Source organism: Alexandromys fortis, unplaced genomic scaffold (assembly GCF_014885135.2).
Source record: "Alexandromys fortis isolate MF-2015 unplaced genomic scaffold, M_Fortis_MF-2015_v1.1 scaffold_46, whole genome shotgun sequence".
NCBI classification, from domain to species: domain Eukaryota; kingdom Metazoa; phylum Chordata; class Mammalia; order Rodentia; family Cricetidae; genus Alexandromys; species Alexandromys fortis.
The window spans coordinates 9,799,744-9,813,747 of record NW_026067919.1 but is presented as its reverse complement, the minus strand read 5'-3'; the positions used below and the strand labels follow the sequence as shown (position 1 = coordinate 9,813,747).

General features: G+C 45.0%; 1 protein-coding gene across 2 annotated transcripts in view; it reads right to left on the bottom strand.

Annotated features, from left to right (window-relative positions):
- The window catches only part of Bmpr1a (bone morphogenetic protein receptor type 1A), a 102,194-nt gene extending 95,494 nt beyond the window's left edge, over positions 1-6,700 (bottom strand). For both annotated transcript variants that reach the window (XM_050140607.1, XM_050140606.1), the window contains exon 1: positions 6,438-6,700. The gene's annotated coding sequence lies outside the window, so the exon portion shown is untranslated. The remainder of the gene's footprint in view (positions 1-6,437) is intronic.
- Positions 6,701-14,004: the final 7,304 nt, after the last annotated feature.

The following is a 14,004-nucleotide window of genomic DNA, read 5'->3' as shown; positions in this document are numbered from 1 at the left end:
TATATACAGTTGTCAAAAACATCTTTAAAAAGAATTTAATGCTAGAGATTGAACCCAGGACTTCATACCTACACATATAAGCACTCTACCACTCAGCTGCAGCCTGGGCCCCAGAAACCTCTATTTGATTGTTTTTAGACTCCTTAGATAAAAATAAAAAATACACCTATTGGGGCCAGAGAGGTGGCCCACTGGATAAATACACTTGCCACCAAGTCTGCCCAATGGAGTTCAATGCCCAGAACCCACATGGTAGAGAACTGGGGTGATGGCACATGTATGCCCACAGAGGCACACAATCAATCAATGCAAAAACTACACTATTTTACCACAGACACGCCCTTCCTCCACATTTTTTTCATCTCAGTCATCAATTCAAATCACTCTGCTTCCCCAGCTAGAACTTGGGAGTCAGTCTTAAGCAAATCCTGCCCTTTCTCATCTGTACGGTTAACCAAGTCTTGCCATAATTTCCTTCCACTGTCCTCCTCTCCTCTACAGCCCAGCTCATTAAAACAATCTTGCAAGTTCCAGGGTCTTCAGGTCTTTCTTCAAACTGATTCTTCAGTGAATAATTATTCTCCCAAAGGGCAAAGCTGATGTCTTCTCCCTACTCCTGGCAAACCTCAGCCCCCTGGAATCATATTACAGCCAGATGAGCCAAGCACCACTACTTAGACTAGCACTGTGAATCTATACGGTACGAAAACAAGGTTCATGAACAGTATAAAAGGAAGAGCAATGAAGTCCATAACAAGAGGAAAAGTGAAACACTCAAAAAGAATTCCAATGTGTATTCAATTTCTATTCATTAGTTCTATATTTAACTGCCCAGATGAACCTGATTTAGGGATTCACTAAGCCCAAACTGAGATGAATTCCACTGCCTATCAATTTCCTTAAACCCCTTAACTAATGCTCTTAAAAAAAAAAAAAAACTCTAAGATCTCTTGGCACATTGTTGGGCGGGGTGGGGGTGGGGGGACGATTGACCTCGAATTCTTAATTCGAATTCTTAATTCTTCTACCTGAGCCTCCAGAGTGCTGTGATTTCAAAGACAGACTCAACTTTATTTGTTCATTTATCTTAACATTTCCAAGACAGGGTTTCAATGTGTAGCCCTAGCTGTCCTGGAACTCACAGCAATCTTTCTGCCTCTGCCTTCCAAGTGCTGGGATTAAAGGAGTGCACCACCACAGCCTGGCTCCCAACTCTATTTTTAAGAACCCTGGAACTCTGGTGGCATGTGTCTTTAATTCCAGCACTCAAGAGGCAGAAGCAGGCAGATCTCTGTGAGTTCAAGGCCAGCCTGAGGTATAAAAAGAACCGTCTTGAAAAAATAAAAATAAAATACTGGGTGAAGATTGGCACACATTAAAATAATAATTTAATTTAAAAAATTCAAAGACATTTTTATGTTTACTTGTTTTAGGTTTGTTTTGTTTGTTTTTTGTTTGTTTGTTTGTTTGTTTTTCAAGAGAGGGTTTCTCTGTGTATCTTTGGCTGTTCTCGAACTCCGTAGACCAGGCTGGCCTTGAATTTTTGAAACCTACCTGCCTCTCAGACCTGGGATTAAATGTGTGCGCCACAGTGTCCTTGTTTTTGGTTTAACAGGCTGGTCCTGAGCTTCAGATTCCCCTCTGCCTCCATCTCGAAAATGCTGGGCTCAAGTATGCACCATCACACCTGTCTTATAATTTACTTTGAAAAACTAAATATAAACTGGATATGATGACAGGCAGCTGAATTCCCAGCTACTTGCAAGATTTATCCCAGGAATTTGGGTCCAGCCTGAACAATACAAGACTCTGTCCCTTAACAAGAACAAATAAATAAAATACAGTGGACAGTTTTCTTTTCCATGGGATTCCACCAACCCTGAGCTACACAGGAGACAAATATAGTAGAAATTAAAGTGGAAGGGGGAACTACATGAAAACCAAATAAACTCCAAATAAACATTTTATTCCATCGTGACATGGAATCCATGCCTAGCACTGTTAACAGGGCCAAGAAACTGAGGACCCTAGTGGAGAACTTACTATCAATATTTTGCTAAATAGACCTAGTACTAAAATATCTGCTAATGACTTATTGCTCTACCCACAGATCCGTCCCTCTCTCAGTCCTCATCAAAGAAGCTTCTTACAATAGATGGGAATTCACACAGAGCCCCACAACTGGTGAATGTGCAGAGGAGAGTAAAAGACTGGAGCTGAATCATTGGAGGCCAGGGAGTGGTGGCACACACCTTTAATCCCAGGCCTAGGAAGAATGAGGCAGAGGGATCTCTATTCAAGGCCACCCTGGTCTACACAAGATTGAATCTGTTTAAAAGAGAACCCTCACACAAAGGTGTTCCCATCACTTGGGAGGTGGAGACAGGAGTGATGTGGCGGGTGGAAACAGGAGCTCAGTGCAGTCTGAGGTTTGGTGGAGATAGATGGAGTCTGGAGATGCAGTCTGAGGGACAGGACTGCCCCTTTGGTCTGAGCACTGGTAGAGGTAAAAGAACTCTCTAGTGGCTGGTCGCTCTGTTTCTGTGATCTTCAGCATTAACCCATATATCTGACTCTGTGTCTTTATTATTAAGACCAACTAGAATTTGTGCTACCCGGAGTGCTCAACATTAAACAGAACCAACATATCACACCCCTCCAAGAAAGGTTCAAGGATCTTGTAAAAGGAGATGACCGGGAAGACTGAGGTGGTGAACAACTTCAAGGAAATGGTGTTTTTTTCTGAACACAACATGGCACTTGCACAAAGAAACTCACAGAGGCTATGACAGCATGCATAAGACCTGTACAAACTCAAACCAGACAAAATCCCAACATGGGGGTGAGGGGTGGACATGAAATCCCACCAGTAGCTGAGGAGTTACTACATTGGATAGCTGTTAAGAGGGGGTGTCAGTTTTATCCAATGGCATGGTCCCTGGTAGGCTGACCATACTTCAAGGCAGGCCTGACTCAAGAGTAGCTGAGCAACACAAATTGAACGATGAGTTTATTTTTTAAAAAAATTTTAGGCAGTGGTGGCACACATCCTAACATTTGGTAGACAGAGTCAGGTAGATCTGAGTTCAAGGCCAGCCTGGTCTACAGATCGAGTTCTAAGACTGCTAGAGCTATACATAGAGAAACTCTGTCTCGAAAAACAACAACAAAGAAATTATTTTAAAAAAGAAAAGGCAAAGTTGGGTGCATAGGGAGATGAAGGTGAAGGGTGAATCTGGGAGTCTGGAGGATGAATATATTCAAAACAAATTGTTTATAGAAAAACTCAAGAAATAAATTCCTGGGGAAAAAAAAATACAAAACCCAGGGCTAAAGTGATGGCTCAGAAAGTAAGAGCTCTTGCTGTTCTTTCAGAGGGCCAAAGTTTTGCTTCCCAGGATCGACTCTGAGTTGCTCACAATTGCCTGAAACCCCAGCAGCTCCAAGGAACCCAACACCCTCTCTTCTGACCTTCCTGTACACCCACATTCACAAGCACATACAAGCCCACCCAGAGACATGCATGCATATGACTAATTAAAAATAAAAACAAATCTTAACAAATATGAAACTCTAAAATTCATTCAAGGGCAATAATCCCAATTCAAACTGCTCTTTCCTGAAAAGAGAACAAGAAGGAAAGTTATCCAGTCAGTCTAAACATTATAATCCCAACAGCAGCACAAACTAAGACTTGTATCAGAGTTGGCAGGAATAAAAAGAAGAGTCACGGTATCAGGAAAGAAAGAAAGGAGCTACAGATGTTGGCTACAGACTAGACTCAGGAAGGACATGCTGCGTTAACAGGAACAGGTAGCACCATAATCCAACCGCTAAGGAAGAGCTCATCTGAACTAGACTACCAGGTATAGTTTCTTACATAAAGCAACCAGAAGGCGTCAAGCTCAGAAGGCAAATCAGAATTTTAGAAATAATCAGACAGAAAAATCTGAACAATAATTCATGGGAGAACTAGTCAGAAGGCTCATCAGGGAAAGGTGGTTGCCACCATCCCAGCTGGAGGACCTGAACTCCCAGAACACATGTGGTGAAATCAAAGACTCACTCCCACAAGGTGCCCTCTGGCCTCCACTGGTGTGCCAAGGCAGTACACACAGAATAAACGTAATAATTCCTAGGAACCATTTTTTTTAAGTGATGTTAAAAGTGAAACCTGGAAACCATTTAGAATAATTAGGAGAAAAGAGAATAGAGGTAGAAAGGCAAAAAATAGAATAAAACCACCACGTCAGAGGCCCCCTTTTCACCTAATTCTTTCTCCCTTCATAACTATGTCAGGATGCAAAATAACATTTTTAGAGAGGTCTTCCTAGATTCTCTCAGCAACTCCAGCACCAGGTCAGGTCTTCACTTTAAGCTTTTATAATACCCTACACTTGAATTATCATCACAATTACACTTAATTACATAGAACTTTCCTTCCACACGTCTCCCCCACTAGACTTTAAGCTCCACGAGTATAGGAAGCCCGTGTGGTTGCCCCCCAGCCTCAGTACGTACTCCTCTGAGGAAACACACAGAGGAGGGAACTACAAGGACATTTCTGTGGGATGTCAGCCCAGCTAGGGATGTAGCTCAGTCTGAGTTCCTCCCTAACAGACACTTCGGGTCTCAGAACAGTTTCCATCTCATTTGGCTGTACAGTTCCTTCTTGAATATGAAATCCTGTCAATAAGGAGTTAAGTCGATGGGTGGTCACCAATGTCCAGGGAGGAAAACTAAGTCTACTCCTGGCATTCTCTCCAGAAAGAATTATGGGTAACTGCACTTTAATTTTACTTCAACTTTGCTCTATTTTGCAATTTTTCCTTAACGACCAGGTATTACTTTTATAAGAAAAAAACTTCAAAATGTTAACAATTTGGAAAAAAACACAACACGGCGTGAGAGAACAGCAAAACTATAGAAAAGTTTTTGTAAACTGAAGGATCCTAATTACATGCGTACTTTTAAAAACCCCAAAATACCAGCCTTGTCTATACTGCCAGTTCGAGGCCAACCTGAACGACGTAGTGAAACTCTGATTATAAAACCAACAATAACAACAACAAGACTACAGAGCTCACGCTGCAATAGGTAGAAAAGAAGATGGATCTAGGTGTTCATTAGTGAAGTGGTTTGGGATCCTCTAGAAGGTATCCAAAGCAAAGCGCACCCACCGGATGCTGCCCTCTTAACGGGTGGCGAGACCTGAGGGCAGTTTTAAGGCCCGAAAGGGCACCACTGAGAATGTGAGAAGGGACATATAAAGCAAAAGTATCGCTTCAATGAAAAACGCATTCCACGTTTTAATCTGCCTTCCATAAGAATTCCTACAGAAGTGTTAATATTTTAGTTTTGACCGTAAAAAGCTAATTTTGGTTCGACATCCCTTTTGTTCAACTGAGAATAATTAGCATTAAATTACTTTTTACTTTATCCCCCAACTTTAATTCCCCCTCACGAGCAAACACACAAGTCGTTTATGACTCAGGCAACACAGAATTTCATGCAGAACTGGAAGACGCTCCTAACTTTGCACAATTTGCTTTTGTAAGGGGGTCATAGTCTTGAAAACGACGTCCCTGGGTGCAATTCCAGCTCACTTTTCTAAGTTATTTAACCTCTGCGTCTCGGTTTCCTCCTCTAAAGCAACACAGAATACAATAACCAGGGTTATCTCAAGAAGTAAATGACGTGACACGAGCGCGTATCGTGTCCACAGAACAGTTTGTAAACCGTTTAAAAGAGAAAACCGGCAGCCCTTTAACCAGATGAAAAAGATCGACGACACCACGACGGACTCTTACACCTAACAAACCGGCAGGCACTAACACACAAGAGTATTATTCTTCTCCCCTGACGCGTTTCTCTCTCTTTTTCTTCCTTCTTTTTTCTTTTTTTTTTTTTTTCCAAATCTTTCCGCTAGGAGTCTGGAAGGGGTGGGGGACGTCCACGCAATCCGGCACAAAGTTTTCCGAAATCCAAATGCAGAATCACAACAGACATGGCAGCGGAGGCCGCGCAGAACAACAGGTGAACCAACTCGCAAGGACAGAGGGAGAAACCCGGCGCCCTCCCGCAGCCAAGTTGGAGGGCGGGCCGAGCACTTAGTCCGGCCTCCATCCCCGCACCGAACACGCTTCCTTCTCTCTCTTTTTTTCCCCCCAAGGCAAGAATCCCGAGACCCAGCCCCAGACTCAGGCGCGCAGCTCCAGAGCGGGAGCAGAGCTCCTTTCCCATTTAAGGACTCCAGAAGCGTCTTCCGAGGGGTGGGAAAGCGAACAAAAGGCGAGCGCAGGCGGGCCGGGCCGCGGGGCCGGGGTCTCCCGCAGGCCCCGCCGAGGCGCGTCGCGGCCCTCCCCGCGCGGCCACCGTCGCCCCAAACTTCGCCGGTCTCCCGCGGCGCACCCGCACTCCGCGACCCGCCAACTCACCGGGATCCCGAGAAACTCATCCTCCAGCGCTCGGCGCAGGCGGGCACGGACAGGCGCGGGGCGCCGGGGCCCGGCTCGGCCTCCGCCCTCGGCGCGCAGCGGCCCGGGCCCTGTCGCCCCTCGCGCGGCCCTGCGGTCCTCGTCTCGCGCGGGAGCTCGAACCGCCCTCCCTCCCTCCCTCCGCCCTCCTCCTCCTCCTCCTCCGCGCGGCCGGCAAGCAGATTCCAATCTCTGCCGCCTCAGCCGCGGAGGACGCGAGCTCGCGGAGAGGGGGGGGAGGGGCGGCGCGTGGGGGGAGGGGCGGCCCGGGCGAGCGGCGCCGGCGCGCGCGCGCACTGGGAAGGACCCGCCAGCTCTGCGCGCACCCGTCCCGGGGCGCCGGCCCCGCCCCGGACACGAACGGGGCCGAGAGCTCGGCGGAAGTGCCCGAAGGGCCCGTGGAGCACGGCGCCCCTCTGCCGGGAAGGAGGGCCGGCGGCCGGCATGGGGGCGCCAGGTTGCCGCGGGAAGGGGGGCCAGCCTTCCGCGCACGCCGCCGCCACCACCCGCGTGACGGAGGGGCCGCTGGCACAGGACTGCGTGGAGTAGACCTTGCGGGCACACCCCTTCTCCTCGAGCCGAAGCTCGGGCCGCACGTGAGGAGCGGTGGGGTTGCTCCGAAAGCACCGAGTTCCCGTGCTGCGGGATCGGTTGCCCGTTCGGATTGTGATCGAAAAGAAAATGTAGCCCCACCGCCTTTCTTACTCCCCCACCCTCCCGGGTCCTGGATCTAGCCCGCGGGGTGGGACACGGAGGTGCACGCGTTTTTGGGGAGCACTAGGGAAAGCCGCGTTTCGGCCTCCGGGCCCTGGGGTGGCTGTGATCTGAGGGCCTGCGAATTCCTCGGCCCTAAGATAAGGAGCGGCGGGAACCGGCTGAACTGAAGTCAGCGGACTATAAATAAGATTCTCAATCCACCTTTGGCTCAGCGGGGTGACCTCGTTTACCCTCCTGAGTCCCATTCCCTCCTTTTAGAAAATGCAAATCGCTGTCACTACCTCTTTTCTTCCTTTGCCTCCCATTCTTCGTACAAAATGCCATTGAAAGTACAAGAGCTAGTTCCAGGACAGCTAGGGCTGTTACACAGAGAAACCCTGTCTCAAAAAAAAACAAAAAACGAAAATAAAAGGTATTAGGTAACCTGTTTATGAAGAAGAAAAGATTTCTTTTAAACCAGCCATTAAATACCGAACTTCTTCAGTAAGTATTTCAACAAATACAGTGTTTGGTTAATTCATTTTTCTGAAAGTATTTTAAATCTCTTGGAAAATCCTTTAAAATAGAAGAGAGAGCGTCGGGTGGTGGCAGTGCACGCCTTTAATCCCAGAACGCTGGAGGCAGAGGCAGATGGATCTCTCTGAGTTTTGAGTTCGAGGCCAGCCTTGTCTACAAGAGCAGGACAGGCTCCAAAGCTACAGAGAAACCTTGTCTCAACAACAAAATAGAAAAAAGAAGAGAATGTACTGGGGCACTGATACCTGTGTGTTTACACACATTCTGGCATGATGAATGAAAAAAAAAACTTGGACTCCAAAATATTCCCTCATTCAACTGAAAATATTTAAATTCCCTTATATTCTAGTTGAAACTGGGGGGGGGGGGTTCTCCTTTATCTACTTTCACCTCCAGAACCGTCAGAGCTCCGTGATACTCAATTACATTTCAGTTATGTTCTCTCATCTTTTGAACTCTTGGGCTGTCTCGGCTTTGAGTCATTGCAGTCTTCTCGCTGTATTGTATTGTGATAGCAGAGGTTTCTTACATTCAGCAAAGATTGTTACTTTCCTTTCTTGGTTTTTCTACATACCACCCCTCTTTAGTTTCAACGAAAAGAGTGAACCTTTTGTTGCAGACTCATTGGCCAAAAGTCGTATGCCTGTCTGTTCTGTGACAGAGAAACTCATGGCAAGTGGACCTAGTATGACCTCTGCAGCCTAATTTGATTTGGGGGCTAGAAATCAGGCTATAAAGAAGGCAGTTGGAGCTTTAGGATATCAAATCTGAAGTGCCGGAATTGGTTTTGCCTGACTTGAGTTACATGCTGCTGAAATAATAGCAAAATGGAAACAACAGATTTTAATTCATATCTTTGCTTCTCTACAAAAAGATCTCTTTCAAATATTTGGGACTGTAACTTATTATTCTCATGCTCTTCTTAAATCAACTCACCTAGTACTCAGGCTTAAATCGGTAGCTTATCACAGCCCATCACCTGCCTACAGACAAGTGAGCTGAGCCAGGACATGGTTTGCCTTTTGGCTCTTGGCATGTATAAGCATGCCAGCCTGTTTCTCCGGTTTGCCTGCCCACTAAATGAACAGAGAGCCAAGAGCCCAAGGAGACATCTGGACACGTACGGTCTGGCCCCCAAAGTCAAAGGCAACACTTCAAGGTCCAATTTAACATTCTGTAATGCAGTAGAATCCCTTTAAGTAGGTTAATAGAAGGGACTAGAAGTACTCCTTTTCCTCTGGGCAGTTAGTTTTATCATAGGTCCTGAGAGTGGCAGTTGTTGCCTGAGCGAATCAGGACGCATTTCCTCCCAATAGGTCATGGCTCCTCCACCACACGTTTTGTCTTTTTTTTTTTTTTTTTTTTTTTTTTTTTTTTTTTTGAGACCAGGTTTTTCTGTACAATAAATAGCCCTGGCTGTCCTGGAACTTGCTCTGTAGACGAACTCCAGAGATCCAACTGCCTCTGCCTCCCAAATGCTGGGATTAAAGACGGGAACCACCACATCCGGCTGCCTATCTTATATTAATACCTCAGATTTTGTTTTCTTTATATTACTTTTTATTATCTGAAATTACTTAGCTTATGGCCTGAGCCCCTCAGTCCTGTAGGGTGTAAACTCCAAGAGAAGAAAGATGTGTAGATGTGGTTCTCCCCTCCTCAGATCTCAGTGCCTGGTGTGCAGTACTCAGTGTTTGTTAAATGCTGTGCCTGGTGTTAAATGACTGAGCTAGATAAGCTTGGATTTCCTCCGGGCACGTCTAAAACTCGACACTAAGACCCTATCAGTGTTAGGAAGTAGCATGACTACAGGAAAAAGGTGAGGATTGGCCAGGGAAACTGGATTACATCATCCTTAGTGAAATAGGGACTTCTGCCTTCAGGGATCCAAGTTCAATAGATTAATCCAAGTTAATCCGTCCAAAGTCATTTTCCTGTTGTAAAGATTTTACGAGGCAAAAGGCAGCCGTAAGTCATTGTGGGTATGGAGATAAGAGCTCAGTAAAGACTAGTGGAGGGATGCCCTTGGTAGGTGACACTTAAGTTTGTTACAAACCCAGTATTAAATGGATAAACGTGTTATATCCTGGGAAGTAGAGGGAACATATGCAATTTTCAGCCTGGACACTACCATATCATCTTATTAATGATAATCTATCTTGGCTTACATACAGTATTTTATTTCTCTATTTTTCCTTCTAACCTTTTTTTTCTTCCTTTTCTCCATGTTAATTTTGCTTTACTTCGAAGCACTTGTTTTCTATGACTGAAAGGCGTTTCCTGAGCTGTCTGTCATAGAATAACACCACTTGGTCCCACGTAGTTGGTGGTCTCTGTTTCTCCCCACCTTAGAACCAAAGGCAAAGGGAATCACAGAACTTCTGTGGAGTATCTCTCTTCCCTGATTATGTGGGGAGCCCTTACCCTGGTCCTTGTCTAAGAACTGACCCACAGCCCTTTTATGTATGTATGTGTGTATGTATGTTTGTTTGTTTACTTGTTGTTGTTGGGTCTGGTACATGCCTGGCATAGCTTGCAAGAAGAAGTTTCCAAAATTGGTCCTCTCCTACTTTGTAGATTTCAGGCATTGAGCCCAGGCTGTCAAACTTGGCAATAGGTGCCTCTACCTTCCGAGCCATTTATTTAGTTTTTAGACAAGGTCTCATATATTTCAAGCTGGCCTGGAAGTCACTGGCAGAAGATGACCTTGAACTTCTGACCTCCTGCTCCCACCTAAGAACTGGGAGTACAGGCTTGTGCCACATCACCAGGTTTCTGCAGTGCTGGGACTATATAACCCAGAGCTGCCTGCATGCCAACCAAGCACTCTGCCTGTTAGACTACATCTCTAACCTTGGCCCTGTTGTATTCAAATCCTGCACCATCAGCCTGCCGAGACTGCAGGCTTTCTCTGTTGTCAGGATTCACCCCAGTCCTAGAATCCAGACTGGCCATGCTATGTGTCCTAGCTCTTCTGTATTCTGTGTTCCTGACTGTTCTACCTGGTGTGTAATCAGTTCTTTCCCCCATTTCCTCGGGCTGGGCATCCTGGTGCCAGCTGTTCTCCTAGATACCACCTGTTGTTTGCTCTTCTCTGGTTATCAGGTGCTGCCTACGGAAGGAACTGGAACTGCAATTCCTCCCATCCCTGCTCCCACTCGGTCCAGCACAAACCATGTCCTTCCCCATCATGCTGTATAGCTCACCGCCCCATCTTCCCCACATCGAGGGCAGTAAGTTAACAACTATTACACTAGAGTTTTCAGCAAGAAAAATATATACTATATATGTATATATAGCATAAAATGTTATATAGAGAAAATACAATTGTATATATACTGGATATACTATAAATAACTTTTGCCATGTAAAAATATCCTGACTTGCAGTTGGGCAATGCTGCTTTTGTTTTGTTTTGTTTTGGATTTTCGAGACAGGGTTTCTCTGTAGTTTTTGTTACCTGTCCTGGAACTAGCTCTTGTAGACCAGGCTGGCCTCGAACTCACAAAGATCCTCCTGCCTCTGCCTCCCAAGTGCTGGGATTAAAGGCATGCACCACCACCGCCCGGCTGTTTTGTTTTTTTTCAGTACTGAAGGTAGGCCTTGTTTATGCTAAGCGTGTGTTCTACCATTGAGCTACATAGCACCAGGCCCTTATCCTTGGTTTCTAGCACGCTGCTTGGCATATCCGTAGGAAATATTTATTAAGCAGTGACTGTATGATGGTTTAGGCATCGTATATGCTCCTGGCACAACTTTCATTGATGGCACTCTTTTTTTTTTTTTTTTTTTTTTTTTTTTTTTTTTTTTTTTGGTTTTTCGAGACAGGGTTTCTCTGTGGTTTTGGAGCCTGTCCTGGAACTAGCTCTGTAGACCAGGCTGGTCTCGAACTCACAGAGATCCGCCTGCCTCTGCCTCCCGAGTGCTGGGATTAAAGGCGTGCGCCACCATCGCCTGGCTCATTGATGGCACTCTTAATAGCCTGCCTCTAACCGTTAATGTGAGACTCCATTTGCTTTTGAAACAACTTTCTCACTTCCTTCAGAGACACATAATCCTGTATTTAGTCAATAACCAGCAATAACCAGTACCTGTGTTTCTCTAAAGTGTTGATTACCTTTATTTAGTTTGCTGTGCACTTAAACCTGTCTTCCTCACTGTATGCCTGAACTATACTAGATCACCTCCTAAGCAGCTGTCCTCTCATCTGGACGTGCCACTTTTTCTAGGCTTCTAGTAAAACACCATATTCCCATTCAGTCTAGAAACACTGCTTTGTGACAACAATCTCCAGAAAAGATTGTGTACCCCTAACCATTTATGTTTAAGTAGGTGCTTCTCAGCCTCCCAGCCTAGGAAGAGACAGCTAAGGGCACCAGAATACAAAAGGTGTCAGAATCTTTGCCTCTGCAATTCATTGTTTTCAAAGTCCAGTTGGAGAAGGGAAGTAATCACAGACTGCTTGCACAGACTGTGCTATTATCCTCCGTTTTCTTCTTGTCTCACCACCCCCCACCCACCCACCACCCACACTCTTACCATCATTGCTATAGTCTAAGTGCTGAACACCGGGGGTTCTAGGTTACTAAGGGAAGCACTGTTCAAACTCTGCCTTTCATGGCTGGTGTTGTCCAGAGTCACTTTTATTTTTTTCTGTCTCTGTATCTCTCTCTCTCTCTCTTTTTGGGGGAGGTGGTGGCAGGGACACCTTTTAGAGACATGATTTCTCTGTGTAGACCTGGCTGTCCTGGAGCTCACTTTGTAGACCAAGCTGGCCTCGAACTCAGATCCTGCCCACCTCTGCCTCTGCCTCCCGAGTGCTAGGATTAAAGGTGTACGCAGAGTTGTTTTTTCTAACACTTGCATATGTACCAAACACCACAAAAGTACTATTCCAGTTATTTTCAGAGTCTAATGTGTGTGTGTTTGTGCATGTGCACTCAGGCACGCATGCTTAAATGTGTGCTTTGCTGGAGAGCAAAGCCAAGACTCACACCTGTTACATATTTCAAGCAAGAAGAACGTGAAGAGAGACACTCAAAGGCTCAAAAAAAAAAAAAAAAAAGCTGATAAGGAGACAGAATGAGGATTGTCCAGATTTGATAAGTACATGTCTTAGAATTGCTTTGAAATATTGCACAACATAAACATGTACAGCTATTACATGTTAATCAAAGAAGATTTTTAAGAAATGAATATTTAATTGCTTAATACTATGTACTTTTTAGGGTAGTTGGGAGATATGCTTAAGCATTTAATTTTCTGTTACAAAATAAGTATTTGCTTAAATAAAAGTAAATCAGGACAGAGTATTGGGAGTGCTCTGAGTTAAAGTCCAATGGGCAGCTACTATTTTCTTGAGTAAGCTTTACCTCGTACACTGGGCAATAACACTTTTATAACCGGAAAACCTGGAGCTAGAGCAGAGGGTAGCTCCCAGCAGAGGGCTTGCCTAACATAAGCAAAGCCCGAAGTTCAGACTCCAGCACCAGGAAATCTAAAACAACTGGTTTTGATCCAGGTATGGTGATGTATACCTGTACTCCCAGAAGCTGGGAAGTGACATTGACCAGAAGTTCAAGGTCGTCCTCAGGTACGTTTGGAATTCCAGTCCATCCTGGTTTCCATGAGACTGTTCAAAAGAACAAAATAAGAGCTAGAGAGATGGCTCAGCAGTTAAGAGCAAATACCTGGGTTCAGTTCCCAGCATCCAGGCGGTGGCTTACAACCATCTTAACTCTGGTTCTGGGGGATGTGACTCCCTCTTCTGACCTCCAGAGCACCAGGCATGCATGTGATACACAGACATGTGCAGGCAAAACACATAGACATAAGATAAAAAATCTTCTAAAAATTGTTTAAAGAACAAAATAACAGCCGGGCAGCATACACCTTTAATCCCAGCACTCGGGAGGCAGAGTCAGGCTGATCTCTGTGAGTCCAAGGTCAGTCTAGTCTACAGAGCTAGTTCCAGGACTGGCTCCATAACTACTGAGAAACCCCCCCCCCAAAATAATAATAATAGTAATAACAACAACTGGTTGGTTAAAAAAAGATTGGGGAAGAAATAAAAATTACAAACTTCATATTTGCCTTAATAAAATTAGAATTTCATATAAGATATGTAATTGAAGCTTCCATGGATTTTTCTTCATAACAAAAGTTACTATTTTTTTCCATAGTACCAAAGATATTATTGATTATAAAATATTATTTTAGACTAAAAAAACCTCCAATTAAACTAAAACACATCAACAAGTGGAAGACATTGTGGTTCTGGAGGTTTTCTAAAACA